This window comes from Globicephala melas, chromosome 11 (genome assembly GCF_963455315.2).
Source record: "Globicephala melas chromosome 11, mGloMel1.2, whole genome shotgun sequence".
Taxonomy (NCBI): Eukaryota; Metazoa; Chordata; class Mammalia; order Artiodactyla; family Delphinidae; genus Globicephala; species Globicephala melas.
This window is the reverse complement of record NC_083324.2, coordinates 42,087,467-42,108,030: the sequence shown is the minus strand read 5'-3', so window position 1 is coordinate 42,108,030 and position 20,564 is coordinate 42,087,467. Positions and strand designations below refer to the sequence as shown.

General features: G+C 43.7%; 1 protein-coding gene across 3 annotated transcripts in view; it reads left to right on the top strand.

Moving 5' to 3' along the window:
- Positions 1–20,564, top strand: part of LARS2 (leucyl-tRNA synthetase 2, mitochondrial) — a 336,746-nt gene that overhangs the window by 46,188 nt on the left and 269,994 nt on the right. The window contains exon 1 of one of the 3 annotated variants that reach the window (XM_060307184.2): positions 19,443–19,523. The exons of the other annotated variants lie outside the window; for them this stretch is intronic. The gene's annotated coding sequence lies outside the window, so the exon portion shown is untranslated. Of the gene's footprint in view, positions 1–19,442; positions 19,524–20,564 lie in introns of those variants that run through there. 3 annotated transcript variants of the gene reach the window in all.

Here is a 20,564-nt window from a genome sequence, read left to right as displayed (position 1 = left end):
ACCCAATGGGCTCTCGAGCCAGAAGAGTGGCTCCAGCACCCTGTGTCTAGGGCATGAATGAAGGGGAAATGTGAGCCAGACTCACCCATCGAGAATGAAGTAATGCCGTGGGCTGGTTTGTGGACTGACTGTGGCCTTCGGCTGGTTTAGAATGCCCCTTAGTCTGTTTGGTGGGCTGTGCCATCTTTATTGCTTCTTGGGCATGCCTTTGCTGAAACATTTGCAGTTGAGGAACCCTGGCTGTGAGGGAGGCGGGGAGCTGAACGCTGCTCTTCTCTCTCAGAAGGGAGTGCATCCAAGATCTTTACAATGTTGCCTTTGAAAAACAACCGGTCTTAACATGGTCGAAGGGGCTCTGTGGGCGCATGGAAGAGCCAGAGGAGAAAGAATGAGGGTGTCCTGGCCTTTGGGACACTGGGAGGAGAGGTCCTAGGAAGACAGTGAGAAATGAAGGGGACCTCCCAACCGAGCTGGGCTTCGTGGGGCAGAGACAAAGTGGAGGGAAGGAGGGAAATTTACTTTCAACAGACCTATGCAGAACCATGGCAACCAGATAATTAAGAAGTTATTATAATTTCAGCATACATATAAATATTGTGCTTTATGATTTTATTTGGAGTTAGGTATACGGAGGAGGCATGACAGATAATAGATGTCTTTTCTTGCCCAGGGCACTAAATGGATTCATCCAACCCCACCCCACTGCCTCCTGACCCATATCTGCCTCCTCCAGCCCCTCACCCCACTCAAACATAGCCCATGTTGGTAGTGGGAGAGGGAAGGGGTGCCATTTCTCCCCCTTGGAGAGGAAGCCAAGCTGTCCCTCTCTGAGGGCATCCTCAGTGACAAAGGGGGCCAAGCTGAGGCGGAACACACCTGACGAGGGCCATACCCACCATCTACGCAGAGAGCACCCCACCAGCAAAACCAGAGGGAGCCAGAGAGAGGCCTGAGACCTCACCCAATGATGGGAGACCATCCTTGATCCTTGATTCTCTTAGGTCCCCAAGACCTAAGGACCCAGGAGAAGGCATTTGGTATTGTAATTATTATTCTCTGGTGGTATCTTAGGAACCTCAGGGCTGGAACAATGCCTGCTATGTGGCATCCACTCAGGCATCTACTAAGATTGTGGGTAGGTCTTGTAACCCACTCTGTGGAGGACAGATTGGACAAAAGAGGCATGAAAAGAGGCTAGGAGAATGTGGCAATAAGTAATAAAGAGCAGGGTGGAATGATGAGGATGGGGGCACTCCACCTCTGCACGCTTCCTCCCAGAAACCCATAACCCCATCCAAGCACGAGAAAAAACATCAGACAAGCCCAAACTGTGATTGAAGAACTATCACACATCAGGGGAACCTAAGGAGAAATGACAGCTACATGTAATGTGTATCCTGGAGGGGATCCTGGGACAGAAAAAGGACTTTAAGGAAAAACGAATGAAATCTGGACAAAGTGTGAAGTTTAGTTCACGGTAGTGTACAAATGTTGGTTTTTTCGTTTAGCAAATGTACCATGGTAACCTAAGATATTAACATCGGGGACACTGGGTGAGGAGTATTTAGGAACTCTTGATGCTATCTTGGAACTTCTTCATAAATCTAAAACTGTTCTTTAATTAGATTATTTAAAAGGGGGTGAGGAGAGGAGGCATGGCTTCCTAGTGGGGCACTTGGGGACAGCATTGTGGACAAGGTGTCGTCTGAGCTGTTGAAGAGCATGCAGGGATTGGGTGGGACAGGGTTTACAGGGGTGGAGCAGCCTGAGCACAGACCCAGGAAACCAAGGGGGCTCGGTGGTCAACGGGCACTGCCTGTCCTCCAAGCAGAGGTGGACAAACAGCACAATGATGTCAGCTAGTATTATTTGCTTTTGACTTAAGGATTCTCTAAATCAGGAGGTAATTAGACCACCCCAGGCTGAACGAGGGCACGTGTATTTTCGTCGGCGAGGAGTGTGGCCCATGGGGGACTCTAGTGACCAGGAGCTCTGCTACAGTCTCAGATGGGCCCGGGACAGGGTCGGAGAGGGGCGTTGCAGTGGCTCCCTCTTCCCACTCCGACGAAAGACTAGTATGTTGAGTGTATACCAAAACCTGCATATGGATGTTTATAGCAGTTTTAATCATAATTGCTAAAACTTAGAAGCAACCAAGATGTCCTTCAGTAGGTGCATGGATAAATAAACTTTGGTACATCCAGACAATGGATGTATTGTATTATTCAGCGCTAAAAACAAATGAGCTATCAAGCTATGAAAAGACACGGAGAAACCTTAAGTGCATGTTACTAAGTGAGAGAAGCCAATATGAAAAGGCCACATGCTGTAGGGTTCCAACTATATCACATTTTGGAAAAGGCAAAATTAAGGCGACAATAAAAAGCTCAATGGTTCCCAGGAGTTGGAAGGAGGGCAGAGGCTACTGGGATGAATAGGTGGAGCACAGAGAATTTTTAGAACAGTGAAACTACTCTGTGTGATACTATAATGGTGGATATATGTCATTATACTTTTGTCCAAACCCACAGAAGGCACAACACCAAGAGCAAGCCCTAAGGTAAACTGTGGACTTTGGGTGACTATGATAGGTCATCAGTTGTAACAAATGTACCACTCTGGTGGAGGATGTTGATAATGGGGGAGGCTACGTATAAGTGCGGGCAGAGAGCTTATGGGAAATCTCTGTACCTTCTCCCTTAATTTTGCTGTGAACCTAAAACTCCTCTAAAAAAAAATAGGCTTAAGAAAAGGAAACAGAGCCACAAAACAAAACACAATAAAACAAGTCTGTTGGGAGTGGAATAGGGGTCCAGAGGAGCCACCCAGCTCCCTTTGAAGGCCCCCAGCCCTGGTCTGCCTGGGAGGCTTTGCCTGAACTGAAGTCATTCCAAGGCCCAGGGGAGTGCGGATCATCAGGTCCCGGGAGCAGAGCACACATTACTTTAGACTTTTAGAGGAGCAGTTTGTGGGGGAGGAATCATTTGAGCTGGAGTTTCATTGACTTCACCAGGTAGCCTAAGTCCCACCCTGGCCTCTCCATTTTTTCCCAAGTCCTCCCTACATGGGAACATTTTGTTAAAGACACTTCCACACAGGCACCGCTCCTTGTTCATAGTGTTTCTGCCACTCAGCTTGTCCCTGGGCCCCCTCCTGCCCTGGACACTGAGGTCAGAGTTCATGTGATGTGAGCATCACAGGGGAGGGCGTGGTGGAGTTGACATACTACCGGGCCCCTAGGTGGGCAGTTCTCCTTCCACAAAATCAGAAAGATAAGATCTCGAAGGCCCCTCCCTGCCTTGGAAAACCTGTTCTACCCTTATGACAGCTGCTCTGGAAAAGGGAAAGGGACAGAGTGGGAATTTTTCGTTCTGTTCATTCCATCCTGATTCCCAAATAATTGGCTTGGAGGTACAGATGAGCTCCGGCCTCCAGGGCATCTGCCTTTGGAAAGGAACCAGGTAGCTGCTAAGGAGCTGATGCTGCTTCAAAGAGTGGACGACTGTTTGTCCTCCAAAGCCTTGTCTGGATTGTCCCAGATGCAGATGGCAGCTTCTGGTGTGGGACCCTAATTTGAAGAAGATCCTGTGACCTCTGGACCAATTAAATCATGTCTCAGGAGCTGGGAACAGCTGTGTGAGGAAAGTGCTTGTGATGGCTTTGGGTAACAGGTGAATTTTTTTCTCCCACCAGAAGTCGTTTGAGCGAGGTGTTGACTGTGGGTGTTGTGTAGTTCAGGAAAATTGGTCTCAGGAGAAGCAAGAAAAGTGACATTAGCAACCTGCCTTTTTCAACAGAGGCTCTAATGAGGCAGAGCTGGTTTTGGGGGAATAATTGCTTCCAATTATCAGGAAAGTTGCCTGGACCAGAAATAGGAGAAGGTACCAGAGACATGCTACTTTGAGAGGGGCAGAGAGTTGGGGGGATTAGGTTTTGAACCTCTACCCCCAATCAGGCCACTGGAACTACATTCAAAAGTGTCCCTCGAGACTATTTTGTGGTGATAGAACTCTTCTGTATCTTGATTGTGGTTGATGGTTACAGGATCATATGCCTCTGTGAAACCTGCCATAAAACTGTAAAGTTCAAAGAGTCAATTCTACTCTATGTAGATTTTCCCTAAATTTAAACATACACAGTACACACATACACAGGGTCACTTAGGCTGGCTCTCCTCACCCAGACCCAGGTAGGCCTCTGTTGGTCAGATATTAACTCCAAGTCCTGCCTACAACTCCTGGGATCCTTGTATAATTTTTTAAAGGAGGGGAGAAGGAGGAGAAACGCCAATGCAGGATTATAAAAACTGGGAGGTCTCTGAAGCAGGGGCTTGCCACCTTGGCTGTCTCCAGCACCCCCTGGGAGCTCTGACAGCTCCAGGCCACACCTGACAAATGAAGTCAGAATCTCTGGAAATGGGACCCATCCTCAGGATTTAAAAGTCCCCCCACCCCAACCCCCACCCCATGATAGTTTTGTGTGAACGGTTTGGGACACTAATGGCTCTAAAATCATGAGGAGTGGCTCATATATTCCATCCTTCACTTACATCTTTGGAGTCAGTGTCCGAGGCCTACATCTGAGGCTCTGTGCTCTCCTGCCCCGCCCGCCCCCCGCCCGCCCTACAGGTTGCTGGATGCCCTTGGATTTCCATCTTGCTGCTATGATGGGACGTCAGTAGACTCCTTCCTCTCCCACTCAAGAATGAATTTGGAACTTTGGCCCTGGGTTCCCACTGCCTCCGGCCCCTGCCCTCCTCCCTCTCTCCCTGGGAATGTACATACATATCGTGTCCCCAGAGGAAGAACTTAGAACTGAACTCTGGTTCCAGCTCCCCATCTTGGGTGAGATTCCTGGAGGGTCCCAGGATAGGGCAAATCACTCATCCTCTTTGAGCCTCAGGTTTCTCACCAGTAAGATGGGGAAGATGGCTGAGATGATATGGGCACTCACTTTGGAAACCCAAGCATTCAAGCCCTAGTTAACATTCTCACCAATGGTTACCTGGAGGACAGGACTTTATATCCTACATTTCTTGGTTTCCAACAGGAGTCTCTGCAGTGTTCTCCCAGGGATGCCCGATCGTCGTTTGCCAAATTAATTACTGTTAAACCTTGTTTTTCATGGGGAAAAGGACCAAGCTATTTTCAGGCTGGTGGGTTAAGTCAGAACTCCGTGCAGGCTTCCAAAACAGCTGCTGGTTCCTGCTGGGAGGTTTCTGAAGTGGCCCAGATTTCTAAGTGCCCCTGTCCTGAGGGAAAGGCTGTCACCATGCCTGCCCGCCCACTGTGAGGGAAGAGGATGAGCACTGCCCTCCTATGTGTTCTGTTCTTTCCTGTACGGCATGGACAGGGAATGAGGCTCTCCCCTCTGGAGGGGAAAGTTGAGGGACACAGTGGGAAGTGGTGTTGTATTTTGAAGCTTTTCCAGAATTGATTGTTTCGAGGACACTTTTTTAAAGGGTCCCTTCTTGAATGTTGGCAAAGTGGCCAGACTGCCAGAAAAAGATATGGCATGGACAGTGTCCCTTTGCCCTCATTAGATTTCCCCACCCACTTCAGAGCCCAGGGAGGCTGCACATCCCACCCCAGGGTCCAGGGTTCCCACTCAGGGTGTCAAGTCTGGACTGTGTTCTACGCTTGGCAGAGCAGGGTGGTAGGGGTGTGGGGGGGCGCTTGAAACAACAGAAATTGATTCTCTCTCAGTTCTGGAGGCTGAAAGTCCAAAATCAAGGTGACCCATCCTCCCTCTGACAGCTCCAGGGAAAAATACTTCCTTGATTCTTCCTAGCTTCTGGTGGCTACTGACAATCCTTGATGCTCTTTGGTTTGTAGCTGCATCACTGCAATCTCTGCCCCATCACCACATGGCCTTCCTCCTGGTGTGTCTTCAAATGACCCTCTTAGAAGGGTCATTGGATTTAGTTAGTCATTGGATTTAGGGCCCTCTCTAATCCAGTATGACTTCATCTTAACCAATTATAACCTAGACCCTATTTCCAAGGAAGGTTTGAGTAGAGGTGAATTTTAGGCGGACACTGTTTAACCCAGTACAGTATCCCTGGGGCCTACATAACCTTATATATCCTCTGTGTGAGGGGTTTTGTTTTGGCAAATCTGAGCAGGGTGAGCTCAGCACCACAGTAGTGAAGACAGGCACTGTGGTGTGAAAGAAGGGCCAGGGCTTGGATCTGAAGACTTGGGTCAACTTCCTGTGGACCTGAGCAAGTCACTACCCTCAGAGCATGAAGCTACCTGCAGACCCACAGCTTAATAGGATTAAGTTCTAAGACTGTGTGCATTAAAATTAACCCTCCGACATTCACAGAAAGATAGACAAGATGAGAAGGCAGAGGGCTATGTACCAGATGAAGGAACAGGATAAAACCCCAGAAAAAAACCTAAATGAAGTGGAGACTTTTTCTAGATGTGGCAACCTTCCAGAAAAAGAATTCAGAATAATGATAGTGAAGATGATCCAGAACCTTGGAAAAAGAATGGAGTCAAAGATCAAGAAGATGCACAAAATGTTTAACAAAGATCTAGAAGAATTAAAGAACAAACAGAGATGAACAATACAATAACTGAAATGAAACCTACACTAGAAGGAATCAATAGCAGAATAACTGAAGAACCGATAAGGGACATGGAACACAGAATAGTGGAATTCACGGCTGCAGAACAGAGTAAAGAAAAAAGAATGAAAAGAAATGAAGACAGCCTAAGAGACCTCTGGGACAACATTAAACGCAACAACATTCACATTATAGGTGTCCCAGAAGGAGAAGAGAGAGAGAAAGGACCTGAGAAAATATTTGAAGAGATTATAGTCAAAAACTTCCCTAACATGGGAAAGGAAATAGCCACCCAAGTCCAGGAAGTGCAGAGAGTCCCATACAGGATAAACCTAGGAGAAACACACCAAGACACATAGTAATCAAATTGGCAAAAATTAAAGACAAAGAAAAATTATTGAAAGCAGCAAGGGAAAAACAAAACATAACATACAAAGGAATCCCCATAAGGTTATTAGCTGATTTTTCAGTGGAAACTCTGCAGCCCAGAAAGGAGTGGCAGGATATACTTAAAGTGATGAAAGGGAAGAACCTACAAACAAGATTACTCTACCCGGCAAGGATCTCATTCAGATTCGACAGAGAAATCAAAAGCTTTACAGACAAGCAAAAGCTAAGAGAATTCCGCACCACCAAACCAGCTCTACAACAAATGCTAAAGGAACTTCTCTAAGTGGGAAACACAAGAGAAGAAAAGGACCTACAAAAACAAACCCAAAACAATTAAGAAAATGGAAATAGGAACGTACATATCGATAATTACCTTAAACATCAATGGATTAAATGCTCCAACCAAAAGACACAGCCTTGCTGAATGGATACAAAAACAAGACCTGTACATATGCTGTCTACAAGAGACCCACTTCAGACCTAGGGACACATACAGACTGAAAGTGAGAGGATGGAAAAAGATATTCCATGCAAATGGAAATCAAAAGAAAACTGGAGTAGCAATACTCATATCAGATAAAATAGACTTTAAAATAAAGAATGTTGCAAGAGACAAGGAAGGACACTACATAATGATCGAGGGATCAATCTAAGAAGAAGATACAACAATTATAAATATATATGCACCCAACATAGGAGCACCTCAGTACATAAGGCAGCTGCTAGCAGCTCTAAAAGAGGAAATCGACAGTAACGCAATAATAGTGAGGGACTTTAACACCTCACTTACACCAATGGACAGATCATCCAAAGAGAAAAATAATAAGGAAACACAAGCTTTACATGGCACAATAGACCAGATAGATTTAATTGATGTTTATAAGGCATTCCATCAAAAAAAAGCAGATTACTCTTTCTTCTCAAGTGCACATGGAACATTCTACAGGATAGATCACATCTTGGGTCACAAATCAAGCCTCACCAAATTTAAGAAAATTGAAATCATATCAAGCATCTTTTCTGACCACAAGGCTCTGAGATTAGAAATCAACTACAGGGGAAAAAATGTAAAAAACGCAAACAAATGGAGGCTAAACAGTACGTTACTAAATAACCAAGAGATCACTGAACAAATCAAAGAGGAAATCAAAAAACATCTAGAGACAAATAATAATGAAAACACGATGATCAAAAACCTATGGGATGCAGCAAAAGCCATTCTAAGAGGGAAGTTTATAGCTATACAAGCCTACCTCAAGAAACAAGAAAAATCTGAAATAAACTATTTAACCTTACACCTAAAGGAACTAGAGAAAGAAGAACAAACAAAACCCAAAGTTAGCAGAAGGAAAGAAATCATAAAGACCAGAGCAGAAATAAATGAAAAAGAAACAAAGAAAACAATAGCAAAGATCAATGAAACTAAAAGCTGGTTCTTTGAGAAGATGAACAAAATTGATAAACCATTAGCCAGACTCATCAAGAAAAAGGGGGAGAGGACTCAAATCAATAAAATTAGAAATGGAAAAGGAGAAGTTACAACAGACACCACAGAAATACAAAGCATCCTAAGAGACTACTACAAGCAACTCTATGCCAATAAAATGGACAACCTGGAAGAAATGGACAAATTCTTAGAAAGGTATAACCTCCCAAGACTGAACCAGGAAGAAATAGAAAATATGAAAAGACCAATCACAAGTAATGAAATTGAAACTATGATTAAAAAGCTTCCAACAAACAAAAGTCCAGGACCAGATGGCTTCACAGGTGAATTCTATCAAACATTTAGAGAAGAGCTAACACCCTTCCTCTCAAAGTCTTCCAAAAATTACAGAGGAAGGACCACTTTCAAACTCATTCTATGAGGCCACCATCACCCTGCTACCAAAACCAGACAAAGGTACTACAAAAAAAGAAAATAACAGACCAATATCACTGATGAATATAGATGCAAAAATCCTCAATGAAATACTAGCAAACAGAATCCAACAACACATTAAAAAGATCATACACCATGATCAAGTGGGATTTATCCCAGGGATGCAAGGATTCTTCAATATACGCAAATCAGTCAATGTGATACACCATATTAACAAACTGAAGAATAAAAACCATATGATGATCTCAATGGATGCAGAAAAAGCTTTTGACAAAATTCAACACCCACTCATGATAAAAACTCTCCAGAAAGTGGGCATGGAGGGAACCTACCTCAACATAATAAAGGCCATATACGATAAACCCACGGCAAACATTATTCTCACTAGTGAAAAACTGAAAGCCTTTCCTCTAAGATCAGGAACAAGACAAGAATGTCCACTCTCACCACTATTTTTCAACATAGTTTTGGAAGGCCTAGCCACGGCAATCAGAGAAGAAAAAGAAATAAAAGGAATACAAATTGGAAAAGAAGAAGTAAAACTGTCACTGTTTGCAGATGACATGATACTATACATAGAGAATCCTAAAGATGCCACCAGAAAACTCCTGGAGCTAATCTATGAATTTGGTAAAGTTGCAGGATACAATATTAATGCACAGAAATCTCTTGCATTCCTATACACTAATGATGAAAAATCTGAAAGAGAAATTAAGGAAACCGTCCCATTTACCATTGCAAGAAAAAGAATAAAATACCTAGGAATAAACCTAGCTGGAGAGACAAAAGACCTGCGTGCAGAAAACTATAAGACACTGATGAAAGAAATTAAAGATGATACCAACAGATGGAGAGATATATCATGTTCTTGGATTGGAAGAATCAACATTGTGAAAATGACTGTACCACCCAAAGCAATGTACAGATTCAATGCAATCCCTATCAAATTAACAATGGCATTTTTTACAGAACTAGAACAAAAAATCTTAAAATTTGTATGGAGACACAAAAGACCCCGAATAGCCAAAGCGATCTTGAGGGAAAAAAATGGAGGTGGAGGAATCAGGCTCCCAGACTTCAGACTATACTACAAAGCTACAGTAATCAAGACAATATGGTACTGGCACAAAAACAGAAATTTAATCAATGGAACAGTATAGAAGACCCAGAGATAAACCCATGCACCTATGGTTAACTAATCTATGACTAAGAAGGCGAGGATATACAATGGAGAAAAGACAGTCTCTTCAATAAGTGGTGCTGGGAAAACTGGACAGCTACATGTAAAAGAATGAAATTAGAACACTCCCGCACACCATACACCAAAATAAACTCAAAATGCATTAGAGACCTAAATGTAAGACCGGACACTATAAAACTCTTAGAGGAAAACATAGGAAGAACACTCTTTGACGTAAGTCACAGCAAGATCTTTTTTGATCCACCTCCTAGAGTAGTGGAAATAAAAACAAAAATAAACAAATGGGACCTAGTGAAACATAAAAGGTTTTGCACATCAAAGGAAACCATAAATAAGATGAAAAGACAACCCTCGGAATGGGAGAAAAAATTTGCAAACGAATCAATGGACAAAGGATTAATCTCCAAAATGTATAAACAGCTCATGCAGCTCAATATTAAAAAAACAATCAACCCAATCCAAAAATGGGCAGAAGACCTAAGTAGACATTTCTCCAAAGAAGACATACAGATGGCCAAGAAGCACATGAAAAGCTGCTCAACGTCACTAATTATTAGAGAAATGCAAATGAAAACTACAGTGAGGTATCACCTCCCACCAGTTAGAATGGGCATCATCAGAAAATCTACAAACAAGAAATGCTGGAGAGGGTGTGGAGAAAAGGGAACCTTCTTGCACTGTTGGTGGGAATGTAAATTGATACAGCCACTATGGAGAACAGTATGGAGGTTCCCTAAAAAACTAAAAATAGAATTACCATATGACCCAGTAATCCCACTACTGGGCATATACCCAGAGAAAACCATAATTGAAAAAGACACATGCACCCCAATGTTCATTGCAGCACTATTTACAATAGCCAGTTCTGGAAGCAACCTAAATGCCCATCGACAGACGAACAGATAAAGAAGATGTTGTACATATATACAATGGAATATTACTCAGCCATAAAAAGGAACGAAATTGGGTCCTTTGTAGAGACGTGGATGGATCTAGAGACTGTCGTACAGAGTGAAGTAAGTCAGAAAGAGAAAAACAAATATCGTATATTAACGCATATATGTGGAATCTAGAAAAATGGTACAGATGATCCAAATTTCTGGTTTGCAGGGCAGAAATTGAGACAGAGATGTAGAGAACAAACGTATGGACACCAAGGGGGAAAGCGTTGGGCGGGTGGGGTGGGATGAATTGGGAGATTGGGATTGACATGTATACACTGATGTGTATAAAATGGGTTACTAGTAAGAACCTGCTGTATAAAAAAATAACTAAAATAAAATTCAAAAAAATAAAATAAAATTAGCCCTCCGCTCTCTGCAGAATATTCCTGCCCAGGAAGATGAAGTTATAAATAATTGTTTTATTTGTCTTATGAACTTACTGAAAATCCATTTATCTGAATTTTTATTTATCACTCAACTAGCCTTCGTCAGGGTAAATAGCCCCTTTCTCAGAACAGTGGATCGCTCAGCTGGTTTTTGCAAATGACTGTTTACTCTTAAGGTTCATTCAAAACCTTCCTTTCTTTGTTTTTTCCAACCTTCAACTATTGTATCAGGAAGTTAGTCCAATTCCGATCAGCTCCCCACAGTTGAAGATCCACCTTAAACTAGACCCTCAAAACCTATAAATATGGTACCCTTGACCTCCCCACTTGCTGCAGAGCAATAAACTGAGCTTTGCGGGCCCCACAGGCTATCCAGGTGGTATTTTGCCTGGAGTTGGCAGCTGGCATATCTCTGAGTGTCAATCTCCTATATTTTATATTTATATTGTATATAGCAAATGCATATTCTTATATAGAAATATATTTTTACATTATATATTTTTATATTTATATTATAAAAAGTCTATAAAATGGGGATAACAGTTCCCTACTTTATCCACCACATAGACTTGTGGGTTCCCTGCTCACCCCTACCCCTGCACCAAAGAAGAAAATGGAGACTGGCAAAAATTCTCGTCAGCAAGGACGTACTCCAAGACTGAAAGGAACAGTTGCCCCCTTGGGAGCTTTGGAGTCTTTTAAATGTGATGTGTCAGTAAAAGAATTCTGTCAGTCATAGGCTGCTGTTAGATACTTTTGTCCCTCTACCCACAAACGGAAGCTTTTGAACCAAATAACAGAATCTAGTGAGGTAAAGTTGGTGACTTGTTGTAAAATTGGTCCCTGAATCAAGAGTTTCCTAGCTTCTGTTAATTAGAAGTAGACACGCGTGCGCACACACACACACACACGCACACCCCACCGGGCTCAGGATTAGCCTGGGGGATGTCAGGCACCCATGTGGAATGAGGGACAGTGCTGGGTGGTCTCCGTCCACCAGCCCACCCACAGCATCTTACATGTCCCCGCTGGTTGGGAGTCACGGGGTATTACTGTGCAGTAAGCCAAGATGTTGATACTTAATAAGTGGTAGTTACTGAAAGTTTAGTTACCAAAACTGAATTTAAATAGTTTTCTAATAGGCATTTTATGTAAAATGAAGAAAAATGTGCTATTTTGAGGTTGTGCAGAATTCCCCTTGGTTTAGGAACATACCATAATGGCCTCTCTGAGTGTGTCTATTATGGACTGTGATTCTAGGGGTGGGGCTTTTGCAGATCAGGTATTTGCCAGCTGGGTAGCACGTCTGTAGTTTGGCCAAGTGAAGATCAAAATGAAGATCCATATTTCACTTTCCCCAATTGTCCCTACAATGTCATTTGGACCTGACTCTGAGTCAGGACCCAATCAAGATTTGAACGTGGCATTTGGTTGCTATGCCTGTTTAGTTTTCGTTCATCTAGAATGGTTCCCCCAATTGTTTGTCCCTTATCATATCAACTTTTGGAGAAGATAATCGGTTTCTTTATAAAAGGTTCCATCTTCTAGATGTTGTCAACTTGTTTCTTCGTGGTGTCATTTCACTTATCTCTCTCTTTCATGCAAAGTGGGAGTTAAGGCTCATTTGATTAATTTTTAGCAAGAATATGTCACAGATTTTTAAAAATATTTTTTCAGATAATGAAAGCAATTCAAAGTTATTATGGAAAAATTTAAAGAAAAAATAAATAAAGGCAGCCCATAGTCCTGCCTTTCCAAAATAAATATGTTTTGGTGCATTTCTTGCCAGTCTTTTTTTCTCTGCATGTATATAAAGAGAAACAATGAGAGAAAATATATAAATATCCTTTTTAACAAAATTAAGCTCAGATTCTCTGTGTGGGGAAGTGTGTGTGTATGTGTGTGATCAACCCATCATTTGATCAGTTGTCCTATTGTTGGGCCTTGAGGTCATTTCCAGTTTTTGTCTTTTACATGTATGACAAACATCCTTGCATTCACATCCTTATCTATCTTCTTCTAAAATGGAACTACTAGGCTAGTACTATGTACACCTTGGTACACATTAACAAGGTGCCATAGTTGATTAATTTATACATCTGCCAGCCATTACTCGCCTGCCCATTTTATTACAACTTCACCAAACCAGAATTTTCTTTAAAAATATTTTGATAGATGAAGACATAATGGTATCTAATTTTAGTTTTCATACCAGATTGTTTAAGGAAGCTGAGCATATTTCCATACGCTCATTAGCCCATCATGGGGTTTTTTGAGTATAATTTTATCCATAATTTCTTGATTGCACAGTCCTTTATATTAAGAATAATCGTTTGTCATATATGTTGCTCTTATCAAGTTGGAAAATGAAAGGCCGCTCATAGCCTCAGATTTCACTCATAGCCACTCTCTCCTTGGGATCACGCTGGAGTCTAGGGCCTGTTGAGAGGGTAGGAGCTTGGTATAGAGAAAGCCCTTGGCACAGGGCCTGGCACACAGTAGGCACTCAGCAAAGGTTGGGAGCATACTGGTGATCCCAATAAGCCCCCGGGACACGTCCCCTCCTGTGACCCTGTCATAAACCACCAGGATGAAGCTCAGAACTCCTCCCAACCTTGCCTCCCCATTCCCACTTCATTCCCTTCTCTCCATCTGCTCCTCGTGAGTCCAGACCTGCTTGGATTTGCCTCTTGATTTTCCCTTTGTTGAACTACAAACCATCATCCCCAGTTGACAAGGGCCTGATTTGCAGAAGCCCCACCCCCAGAATCAGGTTCAGAGGACTGAACCTCTGAAAGCTGCAGAAGGTGAGGGCCGGGGTGGGTGCAGAGGGAGACTGGACAAACCTAGTCCAGGCTGGCCTAAGGCATGAGGACATCCTGGGCAGCCTAATAATTTGGTGCCCCATCACGCTGATATACTTTTTAAATTCTTCAATGGGAAGTAAATAGAAAGTAATTTTCTGTTTTAAAAAATAGCGTGCAGAGACAGCTCTCTCCCTCTATGTTCCCAGCACGGCTTCTCTAAACCTTTGCTCTGGTTTCCATTGTGATCACCAGCAACTGTTTATCTCTTCCAACCAGACTGTGAGTGCCTGGAAGGTGGGGACTTTCCCTCTTTGTCTCAGAGTCCCCAGCACCTGGGGCAGTGTCTGGCACATAGAAGGTCCTGGAATGAATTGCTGACTCTCCTTCTGTAAAAGGCTGCGTAGACACGTGGGCTCAAAGGGAAGAGCAAGAAACCCACACATTGCTGATCTCAGGCCCCTTTGGACACCGGGGCTCAGCCCTTATGACTTGGAGCCCCTATGCCTGGGCCCTGGAGGGAAGCCCAGGACTCCCTCTCCTCCCCTCAGTTCTTCTGGGAACTGCATCCTGAAACACATTTGGCTCTTCTTGTCCTGGATTAACTTTAAAATGCAGCAATCCCTCTTGGAGGAAGAGATGGAGACCGAGAGGGAGAGCAAGCTGGAAGTGATCTGAATGAGGGTGGGGGCTAAGTGGACCACGATGCTGCCCTGGACAACAAGGGTAGGAAATCAGATCAGAAGCCAAGAAGCTGTTGGCAAAAGGGTTGGGGGTAGCAAAAAGGGTGTCATAAAATACCTGTTCTAAAGAGAAGTCACTGGGGCTGAAAGGCTATGACCTCGCCACTCTAATCCTGTTCCCAGGTCTCTGCTGCTTCTCCCCTGCGAGAAGCCTGGCCTCACACTTCTATGCTGACCACATCAACCTAGGCAAATAATAATAGTTGCCATTTGTGAATGTCCTCTGTGAACTCTGCTTCACATATGCTTTCTCCTTTAATGTAGACCTCACCACTTCTCATCTGCTCTTTGATGTATGATGATACCTATCCTCACTTCCTTTTGTAGCTATAATAAAAATCAGTATAACATTAAAAAGCACTAGGGACTTCCCTGGTGGTGCAGTGGTTCATAATCTGCCTGCCAGTTCAGGGGACACGGATTCGAGCCCTGGTCGGGGAAGATCCCACATGCCGCAGAGCATCTAAGCCCGTGTGCCACAGCTACTAAGCCTGTGCTCTAGGGCCCGCGAGCCACAACTACTGAGCCCGTGTGCTACAACTGCTGAAGCCCACGCGCCTAGAGTCCGTGCTCCACAACAAGAGAAGCCACCTCAATGAGAAGCCCGCACACCACAACAAAAAGTAGCCCCTGCTTGACACAGCTAGAGAAAGCCCGTGCTCAGCAACAAAGACCCAATACAGCCAAAAATAAATAAATAAGTAAATATATATATATAAAAAATAAAATAAGCACTAAATTTTTTTTTTTTTTTTTTTGCGGCGCGCGGGCCTCTCACTGTGTGGCCTCTCCCGTTGCGGAGCACAGGCTCCGGACGCGCAGGCTCAACGGCCATGGCTCACGGGCCCAGCCGCTCCGCGGCATGTGGGATCTTCCCAGACCGGGGCACGAACCCGTGTCCCCTGCATCAGCAGGCGGACTCTCAACCACTGCGCCACCAGGGAAGCCCCAGCACTAAATTTTTATAACGAAAAAAAAAACCCTATAGATATGATGCTAACACCCCCTCTTGGAACAGAGCTTGGCTGCACTAGGTTCCCAGTTATAACTGATAGGCTTGACCTTAGAGGATAAATCACTGGGTTCAGGCATCGCATAGATAAGCCATGCCCTGCACCACCACCCCACTCCTATCCTCCAACTGCTCCCTCTCCCCAAGCCTGTCACATCAGAACTCAAAGCTTATGTTTACATTAATATATCATTTACATAAAGTTCACCCATTTGAAGTGTACACTTTGAAGAGTTTGAGTAACTGTATACAGTCACGTAACTACCATCGCAACACAGACCAGAACCATCCCCTAACCCTAAGAAATCCCTCCTGCCCCTGTGCAGTTGCTCCCCGCCCCCCACCAGCCTCATGCAACCACTGGTCTGCTCTCTGTCATTATAGTTTAGCCTTCTCTAGCATTACACATAAATGCTCTCATGTAATATATTGCCTTTTGTGTTTGACTTCTTTCACTTTAGCATAAAGTTTTTGAGATTGATCTGTGTTGTTCCATGTATTGCTATTTTGTTCCTTTTTTTAATATAAATTTATTTATTTTATTTATTTATTTTTGCCTGCATTGGGTCTTTCGTTGCTGCGCACAGGCTTTCTCTAGTTGTGACGAGTGGGGCTACTGTTTGTTGTGGTGCACGGGCTTCTCATTGCGGTGGCTCCTCTTGTTGCAGAGCACGGGCTGTAGGCGCACAAGCTTCAGTAGTTGTGGCACGTGGGCTCAGTAGTTGTGGCTCACGGGCTCTAGAGTGCAGGCTCAGTAGTTGCGGTGTTCGGGCTTAGTTGTTCTGTGGCATGTGGGATATTCCCCGACCAGGGCTGGAACCCATGTCCCCTGCATTGGCAGGCGGATTCTTAACCACTGCACCACCAGGGAAGCCCGTATTTTGTTCCTTTTTATTGCTGAGTAGTATGCCACTGTATGCATATTCTACAATTTGTTTATCCGTCCATCATTTGTTGCTTCCAGTTTTGAGTGATTATGACTAAAGCTACTATGAACATTCACACACACATCTTTGTGTGGACGTATGTTTTCAATTGTCATAGGTAAATATCTGGAGTAGAATGGCAGAATCATATAGTAAGTTTATGTTTAACTTTAAAAGATACTGCCATACTGTTTTCCAGAGTGACTGCACCACGTTGCATTCCTATCAGTAACGTGCAAGAGTTCCAATCGTTCCACATCCTTGTCAGAACTTGGTATTGTCAGTTTTTGTTGTTATTTTGTGTGTTTTAGCCATTCTAGTAGTTGCATTGTGGTGTATTATTGTGGTTTTACTTTGCATTTCCCTGATGACTAATGATGCTGAGTATCTTTTCATGTGTTTATTGGCCATTTGTGTATCTTCATTGGTGAAATGTCTGTTCACATCTTTTTCCTATATTTGTATTGTGTTGTTTGTCCTTTTATTATTGAATTGTACAATGCCTAATTTTTTAAAAATTTATTTTATTCTAGTATAGTTGATTTACAATGTGTTAATTTCTGCTGCACAGCAAAGTGATTCAACTATACGTATACATACATCTTTGTCATATTCTTTTCCATTATGGTTTATCACAGGATATTGAATATAGTTCCCTGTGCTGTACAGTAGGACCCTGTTGTTTATCCATTCTATACATAATAGTTTGCATCTGCTAACCCCAAACTCCCAATCCATCCCTCCCCCACTCCCCCTTCCTTGGCAACCACAAGTCTGTTCTCTATGTCTGTGAGTCTGTTTTGTAGGTAAGTTCATCTGTGTCATATTTTAGATTCCACATATAAGTGATATCATATGGTATTTGTCCTTCTCTTTCTGACTTCACTTAGTATGATAATCTCTAGGTCCATCCATGTTGCTGCAAATGGCATTATTTCATTTTTTTATGTAAAATGCCAAATTTTTAATAGCTAAATGTTCCCTATGACCCAGTCTGAGGCACGGAAGTCTGATTTCTGTCTCAACTGCTTTATCTCACTTAGAGAGACAGATTTAATAATAGTAAAATACGGAATGTACCTCCATCCAAGTCATGTTGACCACCGCAAAGTTATTTTAATCCACTGCACCTTTTAAAACTGAAAAAGCATTTGTCCTCTGAACCCTAAACATGGTTAATATGACTTTTACTTCCTTTTTTCAGGAACATAAACATGTAACAATGCTTGTGTAAGAAAACACCCACACTTTAGCTGACACCTGCTTTTTCTCTTCTTATGTCAACTAAAATAATCACCAACAGAACTTGGAGAAATCTATTCCAGAGATAAATCCCTTAGCTTCTTGATACTCTGATGGGTCATTGCGCTGAGTAAGAAAATCCTTACATCAGGAAATTTATGCCTTGGCTCAAATTCTTGGAGTTTCTGATTTTTACATAAAGTCCTAAGCATGCCAGGGGGAACCCTTACATACAGTTCGTCCATGTGTCTGTGCTTCATTCAATTCTCTCCCATGGTGGGACACAGAATAAACCTAGTAAGTTTGATAATTTAATAATGGTTACCATTGTAGATGGCTTACTGTGTGCCTGGTCCTTGGAACTTGGAGTCCATAATCTCATCTAATACTCAGATAAACCCTGAGAAATGGTGGCTGTTATTATCCCCACTTATAGGTGTGGAAGCTAAAGGTTACAGAGAAGTAACTAACCTGCCCGAGATCTCATAGCCAGCAGAAGCTGGGCCAGGTTCAAACATTGGATCCAGTGCTACTAACCACCCTACTGCACTGCCTCTCATTCTGTGTATCAGGATTACCTCATCTGTTCATCCAGAATACAGCGGTGCTTGCACGGTAGCCCCTGTGCTAACCACATGGGTGGGCTTTCTCCCTTTATTCGCCCTCACTCTATTTGACCGGTTGGAAGGCTAACACTGCATTTCCTAGACTTCTGGATGTGAATGAGGTTGTGCCAATGAGATGCAAGGTTAGGAAATGTTATAGGTTAAATTGTGTTCCCCCGAAAAGATATGTTAAAGTCCTAACCTCCGGTGCCTGTGAATATGACCTTATTTGGAAATGGAGTCTTTGCAGACATAATCAAGTTAAGATGAGGTCATGAGGATGTGTCACTGTCCAATATGACTGGTGTCCTTGTAAGAAGAGGAAAATGCCATGTGAAGACAGAGACACACGGAGAACTCCATGCGACGACAGAGGCGGAGATGGGAGTGATGCAGCTTTAAGCCGAGGAACACGGCCACCACCAGGGGCTAGGAAGAGGCAAGGAAGGATTCTACCTAGAGCTTTAGAGGGAGCATGGCCCCGCCCACACCTTGATCTCAGATGTCTAGCCTCCAGAGCTATGAGAGAATAAATTTCTGGTTTTAGGCCACCCAGTTCGTGAGACTCTGTTACCAGCCCGAGCTGACTAACACCGGAAGGTAGAGCAAGGTAGAGGCTGCTGGCAGGCAAGCTGGAGGCCGGGGGCATGAGCAGTTTCAGGGGCCAACTCTCCGCCCACTGCCATCACAGCTTGTGGCCAGAGACAGTCACAGCAGATCCTGGCTCTGGATCTTGGCGTTGAGGCTGGACCTTGAAGGCTGTGCTGCAGTGGTGGTCCCTGGCTCCACTTCTCCAGCCCTTCCAACAGCTTTTGTAAGTGCTCAATTCCCTGGATTAAATCCTTTTCTGCTCTATTTCCTGTACTGAACTCTGATTGACACACATTCCTAATGCTGCTAAATATTGGATAGACTTAAAAGTGGAGAAGATTCCCGTGTGGAAATCAGGGCAAGCTATACTAGAAACGCAGCTGCAGGGGGGGTGGGCTTCAAGCCTGCCTTGGTCCGCAGGTCTCTCTCTAATCTCCAGGTGACGCACCTTTCCGTTTTCCGACAGCCTGAATTCCTTTCGCAGAGCTGACATCCTCAGTGGGTTTCACCTCCCTTGGGTTGGCAACCTTTGCTGGATTGTTCTATTGTCAACTTGTTTACACTGGGAACTCTGTTTTCCAAGATTGCCTTCCTGGTGTGGTTCTGAGTTTGATTTGGCCACAGCTGAAGTTCTGCAAGACCCAAGAAGCAGAATTGCTGCAGCAACCCTGAAGGTTGTTATTGGTGGGAGGCACTGAAAGAGAGTTTGTCACACCCTCCTTGCTCTGTTTCCCCGCCTGACTGCCAGGTGCCTGACCAGTAATGGCCCAGGGTCACTGTTGGATGCTGCACTGTCACCTCCCAGAGACAGTAGCCACTGCTCTTTGGTTAGCACTTAGGATGGCTAATCCCTTCTTTGAATATCCTGTTTCTCCTTGTCCCAGAGCTAGGGGCACCGTCTGCTCAGAGTTCCTGCATTTTCTCCTTTTTTCAGGCTTTTTCTTTTCTTTTTTGGAATCAGGATGCAATAGGGTAGATTTCCTTCCAAGCCTCCATCTCTCTCCTGTTTGATTCACATGATTCAGGTAGTTTTCTTTGATGCTTGTCCTATTTTGAGGTTGGGTGATGGGGGAGGGAAGGACAAGGAAGGATTTAAGGGTCATTTCTTGTAGCAGGATCCAGTGGGGACTGTTATGGGCCTAACCGATGCGTGTACATCTCAAAATGTCAGAAACCACAGGCAGATTGGAGGGTTGAGAAAACTCTCAGTGAGAATCATCAAGCTGCTCATTCTGTGTGTCTTGATAAATGCCCTTTTTATTAG